Source organism: Haemaphysalis longicornis, unplaced genomic scaffold (genome assembly GCF_048455015.1).
Source record: "Haemaphysalis longicornis isolate Haplotype H1 unplaced genomic scaffold, Haemaphysalis longicornis Haplotype H1 scaffold_32, whole genome shotgun sequence".
In the NCBI taxonomy this organism is placed as follows: domain Eukaryota; kingdom Metazoa; phylum Arthropoda; class Arachnida; order Ixodida; family Ixodidae; genus Haemaphysalis; species Haemaphysalis longicornis.
Genome location: NW_027526343.1, coordinates 3020471 through 3042386, shown reverse-complemented (window position 1 = coordinate 3042386; position 21916 = coordinate 3020471). Strand labels below are relative to the sequence as shown.

The following is a 21916-nucleotide window of genomic DNA, read 5'->3' as shown; positions in this document are numbered from 1 at the left end:
GAGTGACTAACTACATGCATCAAATATCGCTGATGCGTACGCTAGTTGTTAAGGCACAATTGATTTGAAAAGGAGTTTTATCGAATAAGGGGCGGGATGAATGTGAGTAGCCGAGCATATGAATGATTTGGTTGGTGATATTTTGGATGTGAAGATTCTAAGGTGGGCTAGTAGTTGTCAGCAGTTTACCTCACTTGAAAATTTTACAAGGGCAGTTGAACTGTTTTGAAGCTGAAATGATGATTTTAATTTTGATGATGACAGCTGGTTTCGAACTGAACTGACACACGCAATGCATGTGCTAGGTGGAGGAACTGATACTACTTTGACTACCGAGGAGGCCACAACGATGACGCACACGTACCAACTGCCGTCGGCACGAGTGGGTCGACCGAATGGCGCTTTATCGACGCATGGTGGGCGAAAACAGAGGAGGACCAGCACGGGTAAGGAAGGCGTCAAAAGGTTCACAGTGTCCCTTATTAGAAAATGATGTGGTTTCGGCAATTCGCGTGATAGGGTTAATAGACGTGAGGTGCCTCTGTGCGCGCGCGCGCGCACAGAGGCACCTCACATGTGTGTGTGCCTGTGCCTCTCCTCACAGAGGCACCTGTGTCTCTGTGTGTGTATGTGCGCGCGCCGCGTGCATGTGCCTGTGCGTGCGTGTGTGTGTGTGTGCCTGTTTGTGTGCGTGTGCGTGCGTGCGTGCGCGTGTGCGTAGACGTGTGGGCATGAGTGCGCGTGCGTTTGTGTGTGTGTGGGTGTTTGTGTGTGTGTGGGCGTGTGTGCGCACCTTTGCGTGTGTGTGTGCGTGACTGCATCTTTTTGTACGTAATGAAGCAATAAAATTCAGCGCGCCTATTGCACGTGAAGCACGTGGCACACTTTTACGTACAAAACTAACCGTTGACGCGTTCTTCTCACCTTCACTCCACTAAGTTCAGTCTACACACCTAGGCCTGTGGCCAACACTTTAGAGTTAGTCTGGCTTCAGTTAGACTAGGCAATTGCCTTGTCTAATGTGTCCGGCCACAGAATAGAATAGAGAAGGGTGTTGTCGAGGGGATCTAGTCTGTAACTGTGCGTTGCCGTATTGCCTCATGTTGCTGTGCTCCTTCTACCGACCCACGTATGAAGGCAAGCCTTTACCACGGTCCACTGAACTTGCTTCTAATGTTTAACACGAAGCAACATCAACCGCCGAGTGCTTTTCGCGGCACCCAATTGGCCGGCCGTCTGGTATGGGTCCAAATGTATTGTATGGCATACCCTGGACGAGATCGAATGTATAGCAAGGTAAAAAAGCACTAAACAGAACAGAAATAGGAAAGAACGACACAGATGCGCTTTTATATAAAGCTGCCAGCAAAGGGAGGCAATTTGTCTATACACCAAGCATTTTAGTCGTAGGGACCGCGGTTCATCCCTGCCGTCTGAGGTTTCTTGCTTCACTCCGTGCGCGGTTACATTCATCTGCCCGACAGCCGCTCAAAAGCGCAAAGCTGGAATCGGATCATGACGTCCTAAACATCTCAGTTGGTGCACCAGCTTTCAGAAAGATGACGGCACAAATTATACGGTGGTAACGTCCGAAAAAGCGGCTGGTAAGAGCAATCACCGGCACGTAATTGATGGAAGAGGAATGGCTATGGCGGATAAGGATTGGCGTTTTCTTTATCTTTCCAGTATAAAACGTTTCAGCTTGGTTTGACAGGTAAGGCTGTACGTTGAAGTGATTTGCTACCCATGCACCTTTGCCGTGAGCTAGAGAATTTTACGGTCTGTACGGTCCGTCAGCCCGTTCATGTCAGGGTGTGTGCCACGTAATGGCGGAATTGCATGGAACAAGGACACCCAACTATTCAGCGAATATGGCTGTAAACTGGCGTCCATGATAACTGAATTTGGCTTGAAGTGGTCAATGACGTAGCAAAACGTAGCGAAGCAGAAGAGGCAGGTCTGTGTAGGGGTATCTACAGAGATCTCTGTCTCTGGTAGAGCAGCCGTCTTGGCGTAGAGAGAGAGCTATTTCACCCGTACAATAATGCAACGGTTTCTTCCCGATCAGCGCGGAGAGGCCCTTAGAGCTGTATTCCAACTTTTTTGAAAGAGGAACTTGGTGGGTCAATATTATGAGGTCAAGCTGCCGAACTGGCGTTTTGTAGTGTTGAGATTGGATACAAGGGTCGAGATAGCGTTCGGTTATGTTTTGAATGTAAACCATTTTTGGTGCAGAGATAGTAGCCAGTAAAGCCGTCTGTGGTGGTTCGCCGAAAAGTCTTCGCAAAAAAGCTCGTAGATGCAGAAACTGGTAGATTTCCGGGATAATCTTGTTCTTCTAAGAGGCGTGTTGGTTTGCGCCCCAATGAAATTCGGGCTGGTGGAAGCGCTCAAAGCAACTTCATCACAGTGGGTGGCGTCATGTAACGCATGCTCCAGGTAATTTGGTGCGGGTTGAAACACCGTTGCACAAATTGTGTTTGTCCGAGAAGCTTCTGGTGAATTGGGGAGGCTTGTTTACTGCTTCTTTACCCAGTGCTCTCCGTCGACCTGCTTCGTATTTCTCGTCGCACACCTTGAAACCTCTCAGTAAATAAATCCATCAAGTGACAATATTTATATGCGAGATTTCTGACTAAACGTAAAGCCCCGATGAAGCGTTTCCGTCTACGGAGGAAGAACGTTTGAAGGACCGTCCCTGCAAGTGGGGCTCAAAACAGGGACACCTTCAGAAACCGTTCCCACTTCTTTTTTCCAGCATGGGATTCTTGGGAGCACCCTAGGCGCTCTGACGAATGAGTAATGTAATGCAGCCGTAACAATGCTCATTCTTCCTTCTCGACGATGTGAGAAGTACCCCCACGAAGATTTCAAGGTACTCTGCAAGACTTGGAACTTCGCTGAAATACTTGCACTGGTCTTCGGCATCAAACAAAACAGAGTTACCCTTCCTTTTGAAAATATTCCGTATCCCCAGAACCAAAATTGTGCGATTAGTGGCCCAGGCGGACCACAGAGCATCAACGTCTGCTGCGAAACGTAAGAGTACGTCAGAAAAAAAATGATTCGTGTGCTCTGCCTGGTGGAGTCAAGAGGGTGCTCTTGACGGAGAGCGGTGCCCTCACAGTCATCCCAGCCGTTCTTCGTCATGAGCAACATGCTTTACGCCTAGCCTCCTCCAGAACAAAAATGACAACCAGCTGCCAAATGTAATACCAGGTTGTCAAGCGAGTCATGCATTGTGTCTCTTGTGAGCGAGTCGTCACAAATGCTTTTCGCAATGGCCCTCGATAACATGGCGGAAGAGTTAATAGAGGAAAATCTGTACAAGCACAAGCAAAGGCTGAGCCGGAAAAAAAAGAACACCGGCGTCCCGCGAAGCATCTTCGGCAGGGCGGCAGAAGCTGGAGACGAAAACGCCCTTGGTAGAGGTTCCTGCTGTTTAGGGCAACCGTGGAAAATCATTTCTGCGTATCATCAGATGCCATAGTGGATTTGAAGCAGGTGCATTTCCGGGAAGACAGAACCATTTCCGTGCGGACATGCCGCATGCGTCTTGAACAAACGTTTCTTGTCTAAGCTACGGCTGAGTCATCTCGGCCAAGTTTCCACGGCGCTCGGGTCATTTTCCGGCCGCTGTATCCAGACAGTACGAGCGAGGCACAGAGAACGTCAGAGCAAAGATACATTGGTACCTGGTTAAATCGAAGTCGTAAAATCCGCTGAAAGATTAGGGACATGTGGAGTTTTGGGGTAAGCGAAATGCCAGACATTTGTGACCAGGTACTGAAATAAGAGCTAATGCAGATAACAAGAGTTCAATGGAGAAAGGGCAACTGATGAAGTTCTACCTCGTGTCCTTGCAATGGCTGTGTCCGTCCGTGCTCCCACTCACCAATAAAGAACCCGTGATCACCAGTGACCAGGGGGCACCATCAATGGTTTTTCATGATGACGTACCCCTTGTCTCCCTCAGATGTGATTGACACGTTAAATAGCAAAACCAACGGGCCAATGGAAGTTCATCATTTCCATTCACAACTTCCTTCGTCGGATACTGGGAGCTAAGCGTTTGTACAAAGGCCTTACCAGCTGTCTGGGGCTGACGTTACCGGTTATATTCCCGTTGCAGCGGTATGCACCTACGCGAATATACTCAATGCCGTGAACGGTGCTTGGTGTCCTCTCTGTAAACATTTGGAAATATGCCGGGTCCCCGAAATAGCCTTTGCAGCTACAACGGAGCAAATATATAGCACCTATAAAGAGTAAAGGCATGGCTGGAAAACATTCTGGACGTAGCCAATATTTAGAGATATTGGAGTTCGAGGGTTTACTGCAATTCGCGTAGAGACTTGAAACGCTCAGTACGTTGCCATAAACACAAGTACAGTAACGCAGTATGAACTGCTGCTGCCTCGACGGCCTTGGCAGCGACCATCAGTATGTGTATGCGATTGCGGATCAGGGAAAAGACGTATCTTGAAGTAATATACAAGGGGTTATCTGTTTTAGATAATTTACAAGGCAGATTCAGGCAGGCAGCAAGTTCGTTCTGCTAGTGAACTCGCAAGTCCACCAGCATGTATTTGCCTTCCTCAACCATCTAAGTTTTGTAATAAGCGCCATGTGGCAGTACAATCTACTACACATGAAGGGAGGTCTGCGAAGGGGAGGAACTGGAAAAGACGTCTTGGAATGTTCCATGTTTGCGTGCATTAAAAGAAACGGAGGCAGCGAATGACATTGCAGTGGTGGTGAAACGTGGCTGTTGTAACGGTGAGAATGGTGGGTACGGGTAGCACATCATAGGAGTAACGCATAATAAATGTCGCGTTTTGGGCTTCAGAAGCGGGTGCAAGGCGGGAACTCAGGTATTCTAAAACTCGTTAGGGACCACCTGAAAGTCTACAGTGCATTCCCAAATTTTTATGGAGCGAAAATGTTCTCATAAGGCCACGCGTGCACTGCTTGAGGAAGCAAGAAGGCTTACATGACAATGCTAAAGCCTTAATCATTATCATTTTTCAAATATTTTATTTATTTTTCCCCTGCAGACAACTATCATGTGAAGTGTTGAAGGCGTCTGTTACATTTAAAAACTAAACCAGACGCTTTTACTGATACATAAGGCAGACCGTATGGCTTGGACAACTGAGGGTACTTTAATACAAGCATTTCTACAACTTCAACACTATTGCATGACATATTCACCTCATAACAAACACCCTAATAGCGTTTCGAGTGTCATGTTACAAGGAATATTTCACTACCGCTGGTAAAGCTGAACTGATATCTTCTTCTTCGTGAGGAGAAATTCTGTTGACTACATTCTTGCTGAATTCAAAAATTTAACGGAGGCAGGCTGGGCACTGCCTCGACATGCGAGGTTTATACTCAACATGCACTGAACAAGTTGCACGGCCCACGTGACCATGTTTTGTCATATGAAAGTACAATGAACGGCGGCATTAAAATTACTTTACATATGGTTAACTAATGTCGAAACAACTACTAGGAAGTATGAAGAAAACCTTATCATATATTAGTGCCCTTATAGTTGATATACATTGCACATGAGGAACAAAGCAATGGCGCCACGTAGTCAAGCCGACTACGTAGACGGCCTAACCACTGATCTCCACTAGAGTTTCTGGATGGCGCTTCGAGCTCTCCGGCGCACGGTCGCCGGAAGTTCGCGCGCTCGTCCCGGAAGTCGGGCCGTTCCAGCATAGCGTATGCTACGCATGGGCTGGTTTCGCATGCATTCCGCCAAAAATGCCGGCTTGTTGCGCCGTCAACTGCACAAGCAGACCAGAGTAGTCACCTGGGAAGATGTTTCACTTGGAAGTATTACAATATTCAGTACGACGTGCGTGATACGCAGCGAAACGCAAATGTCATATCAGTTTCGCTTTTAAGCTGTAGCTCTTGTTACGCAGATTCCCTCGCTCTAAGCCGGATTTATACCGGCGTTGGGTGGCAAACTTATACCCTAGTTACACGGCGAAAGTAACCACAGTTAAGTTTAACCATTGTTACTAAACTTTAACCGCGGTTATCGCAAACTGCGGTTTTGGATGTTACACGCGAAATTGCAAGTTTGGTGACCGCAGTCACTTGGTTATGAGCGCAACAAATATAAATGCACACTTTTAACTTCACGATAAAAAACAAAACAGAAGCAGTGTAGACAAAAAGAAATATCTTTAAAGCATTCGCTTCTGACACAAACGCAACGCACTCGTGCGCGGCGAAAAGAGGGGCTTCCCCAACAGCTCGCAACCGGTTTGGTTTGCTTAGGTCTGTTCGGTGTTGGGAACTTTCAGCTTAGCATCGCGGTAGATATTTGACCACCGCTATCTCTACAACTGCGAACTACAATCCATTGCACAATTTTTCACCGCACTAACATCCATTTTCTCGCATGCGGAAGTTCTTTTTCGCGATCAGATTGATTTCGAAGAGCGGCGATGCGATAAGCTGTTGCTGCCGTGGTCTGGGCCGGTTCGGGCCGCAAGCAGTGCCATGCGGGCAGGCGCGCCGGCGTGTTTACAGGCACGGCCAACGCGCGCGCCGATCGTTTCCGAGTGCTGAAAACGCTTCAAGGTTACCTGCTATATCCATTTTTGGCGGACGACGCGCGGAATTTACAAATTTAGCACGGCTTTTGCGTAGTTAATCGGGCCGATCGGGAAACGAGCCGCTGCTGACGGGCAGTCGCGCTGATTGCGAGAGCGATGCTAAGAACGCAAGCGCGCCTTGGGGACAGCTTTGGGGTGCCCGCTATTTGAGAACCTTCGTCTCTTCCGAACGCCAGGTGATTTTTTTTTTCGCCTCCGCTGATGCGCCGCCATTTGCGTCCCAACTGACTTGTGCGATTTTGAGCACTGCGGCTGCAGAAACTGCGGTTAGCGTGACCGAACTGGCCAAGCTCAGTTTGCGTTAACCATCGTTAGCGACGTAACCGCAGTTTCGTCTGTCGTGTAACGCAGCAAACTGCAGTTTTGTCTAACCGTGCTTTTCGTTAAACGCGGTTAACTGTGCCAGGCAGCAGGCTCTGCAGTGACCACTTTACTGACAACTGTCTTGACAGAACGGGCGCACGAACTCGGCTACAGCCTGACGCCGTGCCCACGTTGCTTTCTTTCTAGCATAAACCCCTAGCATAAGTTTCTAGCATAAATCCTGTTAGAGCTGCGTCGTCTCCTCTCAAACCAAGACCCAAGTGACATTTTCGTTCTCCTTTGCAATTAAATTCTGCTTCATATTAACGTCCCATATTTCGGTATAGCATACGTTGCGACCTGAACGCGATGTGTACAGCCAAAATGCAATAAAGTGAGAACAAAATGCCAAAATGCGCCAATGGGAACGCTTTTCAGCGGTTGAGAAGCGTAGCAGACGCCTGACTTCCGGGACGAGCCGTTCAACTTCCGGTGACCGTGCGCGCGCCCGGCCGCGAGAGCGGCGAAGCGCCATCCAACAACTAAGTGGAGATCAGTGGGCCTAACCCAACCAAAAGTGTGGGAGCCAGAACCATGAAGGAAAGAAATTTTGAGAACAGGCTCTGACGTCCATCCTACTTAAGCCGGAAACGCCACTTTTGGAGGCCGGTATTTTTTTCTTCTATGTTGCGCGCACACTCCGCGTCCTCCACCTTCAATCAGTCTACTATCGGCTGCTTCCTCTCTTACAGCCGAATATTGGGTACCGGCTGCGCCGCGCAGTAACGTATGCTATCGGTGGGTGGGCCTTCTGACACGTGGCTAGTAGGCGGTTGCCAGAGAACTCCGATGATCGTTGAAAAATTAATCCAATTCGTACACACTTCTTCAAATGCATCGGCGACCTTCTCGTCATCTACTAAGCTTTCTTCCCTCCATGTCTTCCACCAAGCCACCAAGCGGAACCACCCCCAACACGCTTCCCCACCCATACAAATTCCTCTGGCTAAATCTACGTTGTGAAATACCTAGTGGACCACCCAGTATAACCGAATTACCGAAGCACAGTGTTCTGGCCGAGAACCCATAACGAAGCAATAAATGAAACCTTGAAAATGTCAATCAACAGAATGCTTCTGAAAGTTATTATACCCCTGAACGTCAGAAACATCCTTTTATGATATTATGTGCGTTCTAAATTACCCCGGAAATTGATTTGTTCGGCCTTCGTAATGCCTGAGACATGACGCTTTCTGAGCTCAGCTGCAAGCATTATTCAAAATTATGGTATGGCTGGTACGTGCCATAAATATCGACGAGGTTTACATGATCACAAAACAACCAAGTCGGCTGTAGATTCACTTTAGGTTTTAGTGATGGAGGGCTCTTGGTTTCGCTGTTGTTTGCCCTTCCTCTTTTATCTGTCCTATAATAAATGGGACGTTTTGTGGCGAAGACGTTTTACGAGATAACCTTGTAATCTTACGGTGTAATATTGTGTGCTCTACTGGTGTATAGGCAATGCCATGTGCTTGTCTACATTGACGTGTTTTGTTGGTTTCACGATTATTTAGATGACGGCTTAAAATAGAAACAAAATGCCTGTGCCTATTCATCCTGCATTCGGTATCTTTTGCTGTGGCGTGCTGTCTGGAATAATTCAAGCCAAATACAACTGAATTTCTGCAGAACAACCCACAGGGCCATAGTTAAAGGGGTATCGCACAAAATGTTTTTTGTGTTCCGTTTTCCTCTCGGCTACATTGGCCTACGAGCCGACTGAACTATAATTCGAAATTGTATTGTCGAACGCAGCATAAATAATTTCTTTCAGCTCCGTTTACTCGTGACAGTGTCGGTTTTGGTGAAGCGAACACGGAGGCAGCCGTCATGACAAGAAAGACGATTTGACATCACTTTTCTAGTCGCTCCACAGCCGATTCCGTTCACAGCGTGTGCGCGAGCGACCGATCTGCCCGACCGCCACTGTCGCACGTGACGTTAATCCCAAAAACTCTGACGTGATGGGCACGGCGGAAAAGCGCGTGTCCAGAGCACTGCGGCCGCCTCGATACTTCCCGGGGCCTTATGTATGCTGTTTCGGTCGAAGCGCAGTTGAAGTTATCAGCTTGCTCGATGGCACGGATAAGGGTTTTCGTGCGCGCCAGGGGTAAAATTGATTGAAACTGTGTTCTACCTGACAGTTGCGTTTTGAACGTCCCAGGGGATGTCTCCATATACAAAGGAAGGTTTTTGCAGGGTTATCTGAGTTTTGAAATTTTGTGCCTGTACACCTTTAATGCTCAAGAAGTAAAGGACACACCGGCTGTGCCTTGGGATTTTACTCATACGGAACGTATCTCTCGTCAGATTCGCAGGAAAATCGGACGTCCGCTACACCCTCAGCTCAGCGTACTGTCAAAGTGACGGTGCTACCAAAGAATGGTATACCAGGGGCCAACAGGCGAATAATGTATACTCAGAAGGTAAGCAGCATTTACCCTGCTTCTTCCGAAGAATGCGACTAATTCTGTAAACTGGCGTGGTAAAACACTATCTCAAATGGGGAAAACAAACTCGAAACATTGAAAAAAATCACCATGAGTGCTTTATGCTCACTCAAGAAATGCAACTTATTGGCGCTGCAAAAACTACAGTTTTTGTTACTAACAATACAAATTTTCGCAGTGGTATTTCGACGTTTTGAAAGAAATTTTTAAGGCATCCGGACTCCTGCAAACGCCAGAGAGGTGTCATACATATGCAAATAGCAGAGGAATGGTAGACTACCATGGGCGGAAGAAAATCTGGCACGGGGTTTTGGGAGGGTGAAGTTAAAACAAATATCTTGCACAATTTTACGTAGCTCATTGAACTCTACAAAGAGTAAAAAGAAATTCCGGAGATCCCAGTTGGGGATGGCAATATAGTGCGTTCATTATTTAAAGATGTATCTGTGGAAAGGAAAACTAGCTGGGGCCAAGGACAAATCGATCAAGAGATTTCTTGAAGAAGCTCTCGGTTGTTGTTCAGTATTTTCGAAAACTGAACAAAATCACGCCATCAATCACCGAATTTACCGCCGATATAGCGATTTGCGTGGGTACGAGATCGATGGTAACAATGTAAGACCACATCTAACAGGCCGCAGATGCAGTGTATGCATACACTAAGCAATTCGGCCTGAGCAGCAAGCCTTAAAGAGCGACGCTTCTCTTGGTTCAAAAACGCGATCGGGATCTCCATAAAAATTCCAGGAATGACCTACCGGGTACATGTTACAAATACAAAACTCATTAGGAAATTGGGCTCGTAAGCCGCTCAAATTGTCAGAAATGAAGGAACACGGAATGAAGAAACAGGACATTCTCAGTCTTGTTCAAGCTTTCGTCAGTTCACGAAATACGTACGTCGCCTCCTAATTCATCCTCCTGGCTCCAGTAAGGAGGAAGATCGACACCCATTATACGAAAGGCTTTTAAACAAGTCCTCCGGCTTCCAACAAACACTTCTACGTTTCGCTGGATGGCGCCAGAGGAACACAATACCACAGGCGAGCTTACAGAGACTCACCTAACGCCCAGAAAGCGCTGCTAAGCACCACCCTGAAAGGCTGGCTAGTACTTGCTAGCTAGTACTAGTAACAAGGTCGTATTTCATTAAAAATTCAGAATTCATGATACATGCAGTTTTTTCAACACACTGCCGAAAATACAACGCTCTTCAAATAACATGCGCTTTAACGCTAGGGATGGCTTGCATTTCGTCTTTCCGAGGGCTCTAAGTACAGAACAAATCAACCATGTGCACAACCAGATTAAAAATGCCACACATTCTACTCAAATTTCACTTCGCGGAACCAGCACGAACACTTGGGCTAAATAGCGCATTTAAAATTTTATTCAAAAGATGTTTTCTTTTACCACTATGACACCCTAATGAAACGGCGCCAGATTTCTTCGGATTTGAAGGTATCTGAATTTTTTCAGAACGTAGTCAACTCACGCTTCCAGTACTTAGAATAGGTATAACAAACTACTCCCGCTAAAATGTCTGCCATACGTCCTTAAGAAACGCGGTATAACCCTAAACTTGCTCCAAATTTTTTCTATATTTTCAGAAAACTTAAGTCGTCATTCCAGCAATTTGCAGGCTTTTGGGCAGCTTCTTGTATTTGCGGAAGTAAACACATTTGATAGGCATCTAAGCAAGTCAGCCAAGATGGAAAGCAAGAACGGAGCAGCGTATCTCCATCGACGAGTAACTCACGGAGAGGCCTAATCGGTTGGCGATGCTCGTAGTTTTGGCGTACCTCCCGGCACGAAGAAAAGAGTCGATGCTTTAATCGGGCCAGTCATGGAGCGCATCCGACATTTCTTGCGCACGGTGCCGACTTAGGGGTTGTCTGTACAATGTGTATCGCCATGTCTAAACTGTAAAGGTGCGGCAGCTAAGGCAGCTCGGTAGTTCTAGGAACAGCACACCACTGATTGCCTTGCGCTTTCTTTCCAAGCCTATTGGCTGGCATAGCGCAGTAACGCGTACGCACAGGGAGGGGTTTGCCACAGCTGATCGTTTTGTTTAGATATACGACATAAGGCAAAGGGAGCAAAAGCCCATGACACGGTATAGTCATTTAAAAACATATAATGGGGACATTAAAGATTTTTGCAACACTGTGACGACATGGGACTCGCACTAGAACGGCAGTTCCAAGAGCTTGCTTTGCCACTTCTTAAAAGCCTAAGGGTTTACCTTACAACGGAAAAATTGTTTCTAATTTGCTAGTAGGACCAATTATATAACTTAAGTGAAACTTCCTGAAACATTAAATTGTGACTGACACTGTGAAATTTTTCACGTGCTTTGCATGTTTCCACTGCTTTGGTTGGAAGGATAATTATATACCACAGATTTCGCGCTTTGTGCCTGAATCATGGAGAAAATGGTGCAGATTTGCTGGATTTCAAGGCTGTGTGGCACTTTGTTTTGTTGTGTTAGCCATATATAAAAATGCCGGGAATATTTTGCCGTCTATCCGTGGGCTAAGAGCGTCAGAAGCACAGAACAAGAGACCTCGGTTGGCGTGGTTGCGAAGTGTTAATGGCTCTGGCGGCAAGGTTGCTGTGGATGCTCAGCCTCTCCCTAAAACTGCCTGAAGTCAACAATTCCTTCTCTAACACCTGCCACCTCCGAGTTTGGCCATCAAGGCGGAGGTGTTAGGTAGTTCAGAAAGGTGTTCATTTTGAATCTACGGACTGCTTGACAGCCCTCTGCATAATGGTCCCCCGATTATGGTGCCCCGTATCGTGCCCCGTATTATTATTTGCGCTGTCGCGTACGCGAGTGTGCGTGTCACGAAGGCCTGCAACACTAGCAGACTGTCTCCAACACCATTCACCTTTGCTTCTTTGTTATGCAACACTTACCTGCTTTCGAAGCTCTAACTATGACGTTGGTATCACCTAGTCCGAGACCTTCATCTTCTACCCAATTTTTGCGTTGCTTGATGCAATATCAGCAATGCCAACAAAAAGGTAGTTGTATCAGGCGGGCGCTCATGACGACCGGTGCTCTGAAAGAAGAAATGGTTACCCTACCGGGATGTATGGGTCAAGTTATTGGGGGATCACCCAATTCCAGGCGGATGGCAGTTGATGAAGGTATAAATAAGCGCTGCCTAAATATTGCCACAATTTAAAAAGGTGCCAGGATGGACCCGACAAAGCAGCGCATCACAAATTCCGGAGCCGTGTAAGGCATTCTGTAAGCAATGCACAGCTGCATGCGAGTCGTGCCGCCAATAGTTTTCAATATATGTGCTACGCCGAACAAGGTATAACCAACCCTCTTATAAGGCTATCGGGCAGTCAGGCTCCAAAACGTTGCAGGAGTGTTTAAGCACGTTTCATAAAACTTTTTTGTAGTAATCTCCACTGTCCGCATCAGGCTTTATATTTTTACGCTTAAAACATATCTCGTTGAAGCAAACAGGTCCAGCGCCTAGTTTTATTTTCGGGTAGTTTTAGTTATAGTGACTTGAATGGACTCTGAGAAAAGGAATCCGCATGCGTCAAAATCTCGACATCTCACAACTAGCTGGGGAACAGCCTCCTGCCTACTCAATAAGTGAACGGGTATTTTCACGTGGCTTCAAACAGAGTTTTGCTTATTTATCTTCAGAAACGAAGAAATGCGACCAGGTCGACTTCCTTCAAGACAGTTCCTTCCTCGGACCATTCCCAGACCGTTGATCTGCGGCGCTACAAGGGATCAATGAAGGCGAAGAAGACCAGAATTCGGCCGAGGTCGACGGCGACCCCTCTTTCCTCTGCGCTCATCCCCTACGGCGCCACACGCCGTGCCACCGAGGCCGCGGGGCGACACATCCTGGCCTCCGACCGCGCGGGAAGGCTCGTACGGCGACGGGTGAAAAGTGCGGAAAGGCTCCTTACTCAACAGGCAAAGTACATTGGGAAGATTGTGCACCGACGAGCAAAACACGCGGAATAATTTATTTGTGACATTACACCGTTAAAACGATAGCTATTTTTGGCACTCCAAATATTATTGTGCTTTGGAAATTATCGTAACCATATTTTCCCTCTTTCCAGTAATTCTAATGTATTGTATTCTATTGTTGAAATAAATAAGACATGCGCGAAATTTGTGCGTACATCTGTAGCTACTGATTCACTTTTATTCCTGGGGATGGGGAAAATTTCCGCGGACAACGGCAACATGTTTTATTTTCAGTAGCTGTGAATGATGTAAATGCAGTACTGAAACAGGAAGCATATCATCATCATCATCACCACCACTACCAGCATATCTACGCCCAAATAAGGGTAATGGTCTCTCCCATTATTCTCCTATTATCTCGGTCCTGGGCTACCAGCGACCAATTTATCCCAGTAAACTTCTTGATCTCATCTTCCCATCTACTTTTCTGCCGCCCCCTGCCACGCTTGGCTTCTCTAGGGATCCACTCTGCTACCCTCAATGACGAACAGCTTTCTTGCCTTCCCATTATATGTGCTTCCAACGTCCATTTCTTCTTACTTTCTACTAATATGTGTTTCACGCGCGTTTGTTCGCTGACCCACTCCCCTCTCGTCTTGTCCCTTGATGTAACATCGATCATCTTTCGTTCAACTGCTCTCTGAGACATCCTCAATTTAAGTGGAACCCACTTAGTAAGCCTCCAAGTTTCTGCCCCGCAGGTTAGTACAGGTAAGATGCGGCTGTTACACATTTTCTTCATCAGGCACAATAGTAGGCTGCCATTCATTATCTCACAATGCCTCCCGATACCCCCACCTCATTTCTATTCTTCTAGTTATTTCTGCCTCATGTTTGGAATCTGGGATCACAACTTGGCGGAAGTAGATATATTCTCTTGCAATTTCCACTGCCTCGCCACCTGTCTCAAACCGCTGCGCTGTCCCGAGGGTATTGATCATTATTTTAATTTTCTGCGTAATAATATCCGGGCCCACGGTTTTACTCTGTTTGTCCAGTGCGGTAAGCATGATTTTCAATTGGTCTGCCGAGTTATTTAGCAAGGCAACGTCATCAGCAAATCTGGGTTTACTGAGGTATTCTCCATTAACCCTTACTCCCACCTGTTCCCAATTCCATCTTTGAATACTTTTTGTAAACATGCTGTGAAGAACATTGGAGAGATTGTGTCTTCTTGGCTGACGCCCTTACGTATTGGTATTTTACTGCACTCCTTATGGAGAATATTGGTAGCTGTGGACACATTTTAACTATACTCTAATATTCTTACATAATGCTTGAGCACCCCCTGGTACCGTAATGCCTGAATGACTGCTGAAATTTCGACTGAGTCAAATGCTTTCTCATAATTTATAAAGGCTATACATAGGTGTTCAGTATCCTCCGGGCACATCTCTATCACCTGAACTACGGGGTAAGAAATATGCACCGGCGAGAAAAATCCACGGTATTATTTGTTAGTCATATAAGAAAGTAAGCACGATAGATATATTGGGCGTTCTCAATCATCTGCAGCGTTTGTCACCAGCTACCCTCGGTTTAAGCTTGATTCAAGTGTAATACCTAAACTACGGTGGCCTCTTTATTTATCTATCTCTTGAACAATGTACCGAGATTACATATTACTTCAGTACATCATTAGCGTGAAGATGGGTAGGTATTGTTGTGCATCATTCATTCTTTGCTATGGTAAACCTTGACGATAACATGCTACTTTATTTTGATGAGAAGCTGATGGGATAACAACAGCGCTGAAATGGGAAGTATATGCGAATAAAAATAGTTATTGCGGGTGCTCCTGTTCTTTCATGTGTTGTGTGAAGTGGTTAATTAAGATCGAGCTAAGATTGTGGTCTACTGGGTCCATTTGGCGCACTGGTCCGAACCCTGCATCAAGTTACCTACACCCCTTTGTGACATGACGGTGGACCCGGCACCCTGCTTTGCCTGTATTACTTATTCCGTGTGCCTATATATAAATATCTTGTTCGGGAAAAGGCCGTTCAATAGCGGCAGACCTTTTTTATTTCGTGACCAGTCTCAACGAGCCCAGATAAAAGCGACGATTATAGAGCCGCCAAGGAAGCAGACTAAGGGTTCCACAGTCCGAAAATTTAAGGGTGTGGATTTAAGGGTGTTGACTAAATAAATGAAGCTTCGCGCTCCGTAAATCGCTGCTTACACTAATTTCCCCCTCCGCAATAGGCAGGCGCCTTGGGGTAATCTCTGCGTGGGTTGACGGCGGAACGGCTTTAACCGAGAGACACACACCATATTGCACACTCGGTAGCGATGGTACGTAGGAGAACTAGCAGAGATTAGGCGATAGTGAACTGGAGATGCTTCCACTCGAATCTTGTGCAGTTCTGAAAAATTGTAAAAAAACTCACCCTTTGCAGTTCAAGGAGTGCCCTGCCATCACGATGAACAGGCAACGGCCATTTCACCCCTCTTCAAGAAATAACCTCTCAGCTGACCCATGTCATCGAGCGCCTGCTGTTGCGGACGGCCAACGTATTCGGACAGTGATCAGCAGTCTCTTAACATAGGCTGCACTCTACGTATCGTTAAAGATGCAAGAGTGCAACAAACTTGACGCCAGGCTTGTAGAATTTACCAAGACAGCACTCACACCTACAGAACATATGCTTAATCTAGGCAACCCAAGTACTCTACTAGAAATACCCGAAGCACACCACCAAAGTCAGATCTACTGTTTAACTCTAACTCCCACCCTACGATCAGTTCTATAGCTCCAGGTAGGTGATCCGTTCCCATCCTAATTCTCGGGATATTCTGTCACCCCATTGCGGGTACCGATATACAGGCACATTGTCCCTATATTCAATGCAGCATATCAGCCAACCGCACAAACTCCTCCTCCGGCGATACGGAATCAACCCTACGAAATATTACCCGATGCAGTCACATAAAGAAACTACCAGCACACGTCGTAGCATGGACACAAACTGCAGTATTCGGACCACATCCGCCATACGCACTAGCTCAACCATTGTTCAGTAAGGGGCCGCCTTCGCACTGGCCCTTATACACGTAGCGAACCCCCAAAATCCCCGTCATCAGGAATTCAGAATCGGCCTGTCTTCATTACACCTCCTGACAAATTTCAGGCCTTTCCACGGCTATTCTGTGCAAATAAATCAATTTTCCCCCTCCTGGATCGTGGGGACCTCCGCCCACGGACCTCTTCCTTGGAACCAGTCGGACCATTCCGCATCCCGGCATCTGTGGGGTCCTCAAAGCAAAATATCACGACGACTCTCTGGCATCTCCCTCCTTCTAATCCCCATACCAACCAACCTCTTCCGACATACTCGACGATTACACTGCATCCGTCTAACAGTACCCGACCCCTTCCCGTCCCTCAACACGTTCAAAGCCCGCATGTGGCATGGAATTCAAACACATACCTATTACAATAATACCTACCGGACTAACATATCTCGCACAACATATTCATGGGTATCCTCCACTGCTCAGGCACAGCCAACACTACCACCCACCTCACTTGACTATGTCCGAACACCCCATGGAGAAAAGAGCGTGCTTGCTGCGCCGTGGCGATCTTGTAAACCTGGGTTTTTACTGGTCAACCAAGCCAAGGACGCGGCGGCAGCCTTTGGTTTCCCGGATTAACAGGACCGCCTTCCCCCCCCCCCGCTTCCGTTCTTCGTTGTTTCTCAAACACCTTTTTCAATTTATGAATTTTGCGAACGAATGAACGAATTTTGGCAGATGCCAGTGTTAGATTTTTTTGCACTTCTTGCTACTCTGATTCCTGAATCGTGCACACGTGTAATGCATGCTATCGTAGCCTGGCATTCTACTTACCACCCAATTGAGGCTAGGAGTTTTTGATGATTTCACATATAGTGTCCGGAACACACTAAAACTTAAGAAAAGTAGGTGCGATCAACATCATTACATGTGGGGCCAAATTAAAAGCCTAATCTCGCATGTTGCCTCCCTATACCTACCCACCTCATTCAATCCCAGGCCGCTGTGCGACTCGCTCCACTAAAAACTGAATTTAAATAGCACAAGGAGAAGCCCTTCTTGACGCACCTTGACAGCGCCAAAGTAACACATCATAGCTTGGGACATTCACCAGTCTCCAGTTGTATCCATCGTACCTTTCCGCTACCAACTTGACATCTCCCACTGGCCCCCGATTTCATCGTCTCAACGCACACCTCGTCGCTCCCGCTGCAGCCTCATTAAAAAACCCTAAGAAACCCAGTAAGTTGATCTGATGTACTGGTGCAATCTGCTTCCATTTTTTGTCAGCCCAACCTCGAAGGCACTCGGAAAACCGTCAGTTAGTGCCTTATACTTCAAAAAAATTCTGTCCACCAGAATAAATGAACCAGACGGTTACGCGATTACCAACGCAATAAAAGTTTATTTTGCTACGACCTACGCTTCCTACGACTACCCAGATCTACCAAGGGCCTAAAGGTTTCACATAACAAATCTATTTGAAGCACCAAAATCTATTACTAACCCACCACCTCTTCACCGATTACCCACAACAGCATGAAAAGAATACCCGAACAGAACCAGAAATACTTTGTCGCTAGCATGCAATAGACATCAGGACATGTGGTCACGTGGAGAAACAGCAAATGAAACGGGCGACGGATGAGGATGATGACCGATCTTTTTACAGTACGTACATGGCGGCCATGACAGCGCCCAGCCAGGCAGGATGGTGCCCCCTTCTTCGTTATCTGGTCTGTATGGTGGGTCATTTCAGTACGATCGGACAAAGCATGGCTAGCCGACCCCTTAAAGTTGCTTGCAATTTTTATGCATAATTTCCACACGTATGTAACCCGCGGATTGACCATTATTTTCGGGGTAAAATGTGTCCGAGGAGGACGAGGAATAAACTTTATTTCTACGTTAGTTCTGGAGTAGTGACAATCGGCGGTATTCTCAGTCCAGAAGTCCCTGGGCGGACGCTGCTAGGCGGACCTTTTCAATAGGCCGAAGCTGATCGCCGGGGTCCGGGCTGGCCAGCATGCCTTCCCACTGCTCATGGTTGGGGGAGGGTATAGGGTGGAGTGATGGTGTGGGGGAGCGCACCTGAAAAAATTTTGGAACGCACCCGGGTGGACCCCGGCCGCTACCTGCACCTGCACCGGGGTAAAATTGGGTGACGTGTACCAAAAATCTTACTCATTAGGTGCAAATGGTAATTTCTGAGGTTAATCTAACGCTGGTGTATATTTCCCTAAAATATGTTGTAGGCTAAAAAATCATTTTTGCGCTAAATTTTCAAATATCTCTGAAAGCGCAATTTGTTCTGTACTTTTGCGCACATGTTTTGTAAGTACTCAAGCTAGAGAGTTCAAAATTAAGCGACGGCCCCTCCTGACAAGTACACACGAGGATCCTGTCTTTGCAAGCTTGGGTTAAAAAAGCAACTGGCGCAAAAGTTTGAAGAAAAAAGGAAACACTCCAAGTGCGAATATTTATCAAAATACATTTCTTCAATTTTGCTGACATTCTCCTAAGTTGTTTGCCTGGGTATGTACTTGAATGATCATAAAAATATGGTGCGTCATTTTGATCCTGCTGCGCCCAGAGCGCGATACAGAGGTCTTACCGGCCAGGTCTTCACGAGGTCCTGGGACACGAAACACTGACAGGAACTTCTACCGATTGGGCCAACATTTTATATTTTTTCTACCAAAGGAAAACGATCATTTATAGATAATATTACAAAAAGTTCAGTTGCTAAAATGAAATTTGTATTGGAATTTTGGAACGAAAATAAACAATCGGCGCTCCTCTCAACGTGTAAAGTTTCAAGAAAAAAAGGAGGAACTCCAGGTTCACGCTGATAAGTAAAAAGAAAACGCTTCTTCCAATTTGAAGCTATCCACAGGTATTTTTTTGTAACGTTACTTGCTTGAGCTCTAGATATATCGTGCACCATTCTAAGCAGAGAGCGGATACAGCGCACCCTCCCTGCGGTGGGAAACCGCTGCAATGTACCAAGGTAAAACGTGCCATTTTGAGTTCTCTGGGATCCATTATTAGAGCTTCCTGTACATTTCCCAAACTGCGGTCACTCTGTCACTGGTTATCAGCGCTCTTTTATCTGTACACTGCTGCCGTGCTGTGCTATATATGATTCATCAGATCAACTATTTGATAATTCTACAAGGTGCACACAGTCTTGTTTTTTGTGTGTAGACGTAACTTTCGTTCGACTGAAATAAAGGTGCAACGGAAGCTTGTCGATGGGCAGCACATGCATGGCAAGCATTGAAAATGAACATCGGCCACACACGACCCCGTCGGAGGTAACGCCTCCAGGTAGAGCCTCTCTTTGGCGCTTCTCTGCACACACTGGTTTAATTACCCAATTAGCGACTAAACAGGAAGGCGAACGCTCTTGAACCTGGTGGGGTCGGGAACGACACATGTGTGATCTTCATACTTTTGTTCGAGCAGATTTTTTTTATGTTCTTGCTCGACCGGATTCGGGTGTGGGGACTTGGTTGACCGTCTGAGCGAAATACGGGAGTGGAAGGAAGGTGGCTGCACGTATTGGAATGGTTATCAGTTTTTAGTTCCGTAACATGGAGAGTGCCTTGCGCTGCCTCCCCGCTTTTTGACAACGGTCACATTTCAGTCTTCATTTCATCACTTTTTTGTAATTCATTATATTATCTTTTTGCATATATTTTGCTTGTTACTCGGTATTTTTTCGCCTCAATAGGAGCAAAGAGTAGCCTTCAAAGTATGCATTTTGCTGGCTATCTTGACAAGCGTCTGCGGAGGATGCCGCAGAGTCGAAACTTTCCTCGAAACCTTGACATCAGCCCCTTGACACTACTTTTGGCGCTGGACCACTTATAAAATGTGAGTGAAGATGATTACTGGTGTCCGCAGTTCTTCATGCACTTTACAATTACTATAATAAAGAAATTGCTCTCAAATGTCCCAGCCTCACTCCACCATTTTCGTAATTTCAGAGGAAGCTGTGGAGCAAGTAAACCTTGGCGTTGTTCATCCTGAAGTGTCGCCTCTGAAACCGCCAAGTGCAAAAGGAATTGGCTAAATCTGTGACAAAATAGGTGCGCTCGAACATGCTTGCCGCATATAACACGAACACGGCATCTGACTCAACAGAGAAATAGTGCTACATCTGCGCTGAGTTCAACGACAGCTGTCGAGACGCTTTTTGAACTTGTACATCCTCCAGGGAACTTTCCCGGCTGCTCATGCTGCGGCCGTCGTCCCTGACGAAGAACGATCCGCAAACTATTAATCCAGAACTTTCTATGTGCCTGATTAACAAGTACCGGAAGTTGATTGAAAAGCACGCGTAGGGCATCAGCCGGAACTGTACACGAGGCAAAAGAAAGAGTCCGGACTGTAAATCCACGGCATGTTAATACTTCACAGGAGACGAGCTGGAGTGCTGGAGACAAAGTAGGAGTAAGAAAGACGTCATGTCGGTTGTGCGTGACGATGAAACAAGTCTTCTCAAAAAACGCTTTATTCCACGATCGATTAGAGAAGCGTTCCGCACTTACAAGGAACGAAATCATAACTCAAACATTAGACAAACAAAGTTTTACTCATCGCGGCCTCGTTGCGTCAAATGTTGTCCTCAGCAACAAGTGTGTGTCTGCGTCTACTGTGCGAACTGTAAAATCGATTTAGCCGCTTTTTAAAACATTAGCAACTCGCAAATAGACGCCAGGGAATTGAGTGCTGCATTCCTTTGCAGACCGGGATGAGAACCGTGCTTCTTGGAGTGTGGGGAATATTCCCAATAGGTCTAAACACTAAAAATTCAGTAGCTTGCAAAAGCACAATATTTAGGGCCCTTATATTGTAGTGGGAGAACAAATGCGCTGTGTGCGAGATTTGTAAATTTATGACAAAATTTTTTTCTCGCCAACAAGATTTTTCTAGAGAAATGTACACCACGCGTAGTTTCAATTTATTCAGTTTTCCCAGAAGCATCTGGACGACTTCCTGGCTAAAAGCTGCTCGAGCAGCTTGACAAAGGCGCAGGAAGCCGTTACAAGGCATGAAGGACGGACCACGTAACACAGATGTAAGCATAAAAATTACAATTTGCGCGAAATCTTTATAATTTTTGGTAGACGCTAGTGAATTTGCGGCGGCTCAGGGGCAGGTAAAGGGCGGGGTACACCCGCGTGGGGTCAAATTTTTTTGGAGTAATACAGAATTTTTCCTGCCGGAAATATTTCTGAATCCACACATTACATATATTCGGGAACGAGGTAAAAACATAAAAAAATTGAAGAGGTTTACCAGCCATGCTTTATTCCATCTTGTCTGAAATGACCCTGGTAACATAGCCCCGAATGAAAGCGACCATCCCCGTCGAGGCCCCAACAGCGGGACCGGTGAGATGAGACGGAGCAATGCGATGG

At 46.4% G+C, this 21916-nt stretch overlaps 1 long non-coding RNA gene across 1 annotated transcript; it reads left to right on the top strand.

Annotated features, from left to right (window-relative positions):
• The first annotated feature begins 311 nt into the window (after nt 1–311).
• On the top strand, nt 312–13521 carry LOC144177826 (uncharacterized). The gene is made up of 3 exons (XR_013323866.1): nt 312–446; nt 9318–9433; nt 13131–13521. It is a non-coding gene; the product is annotated as an uncharacterized LOC144177826 (long non-coding RNA).
• Nucleotides 13522–21916: the final 8395 nt, after the last annotated feature.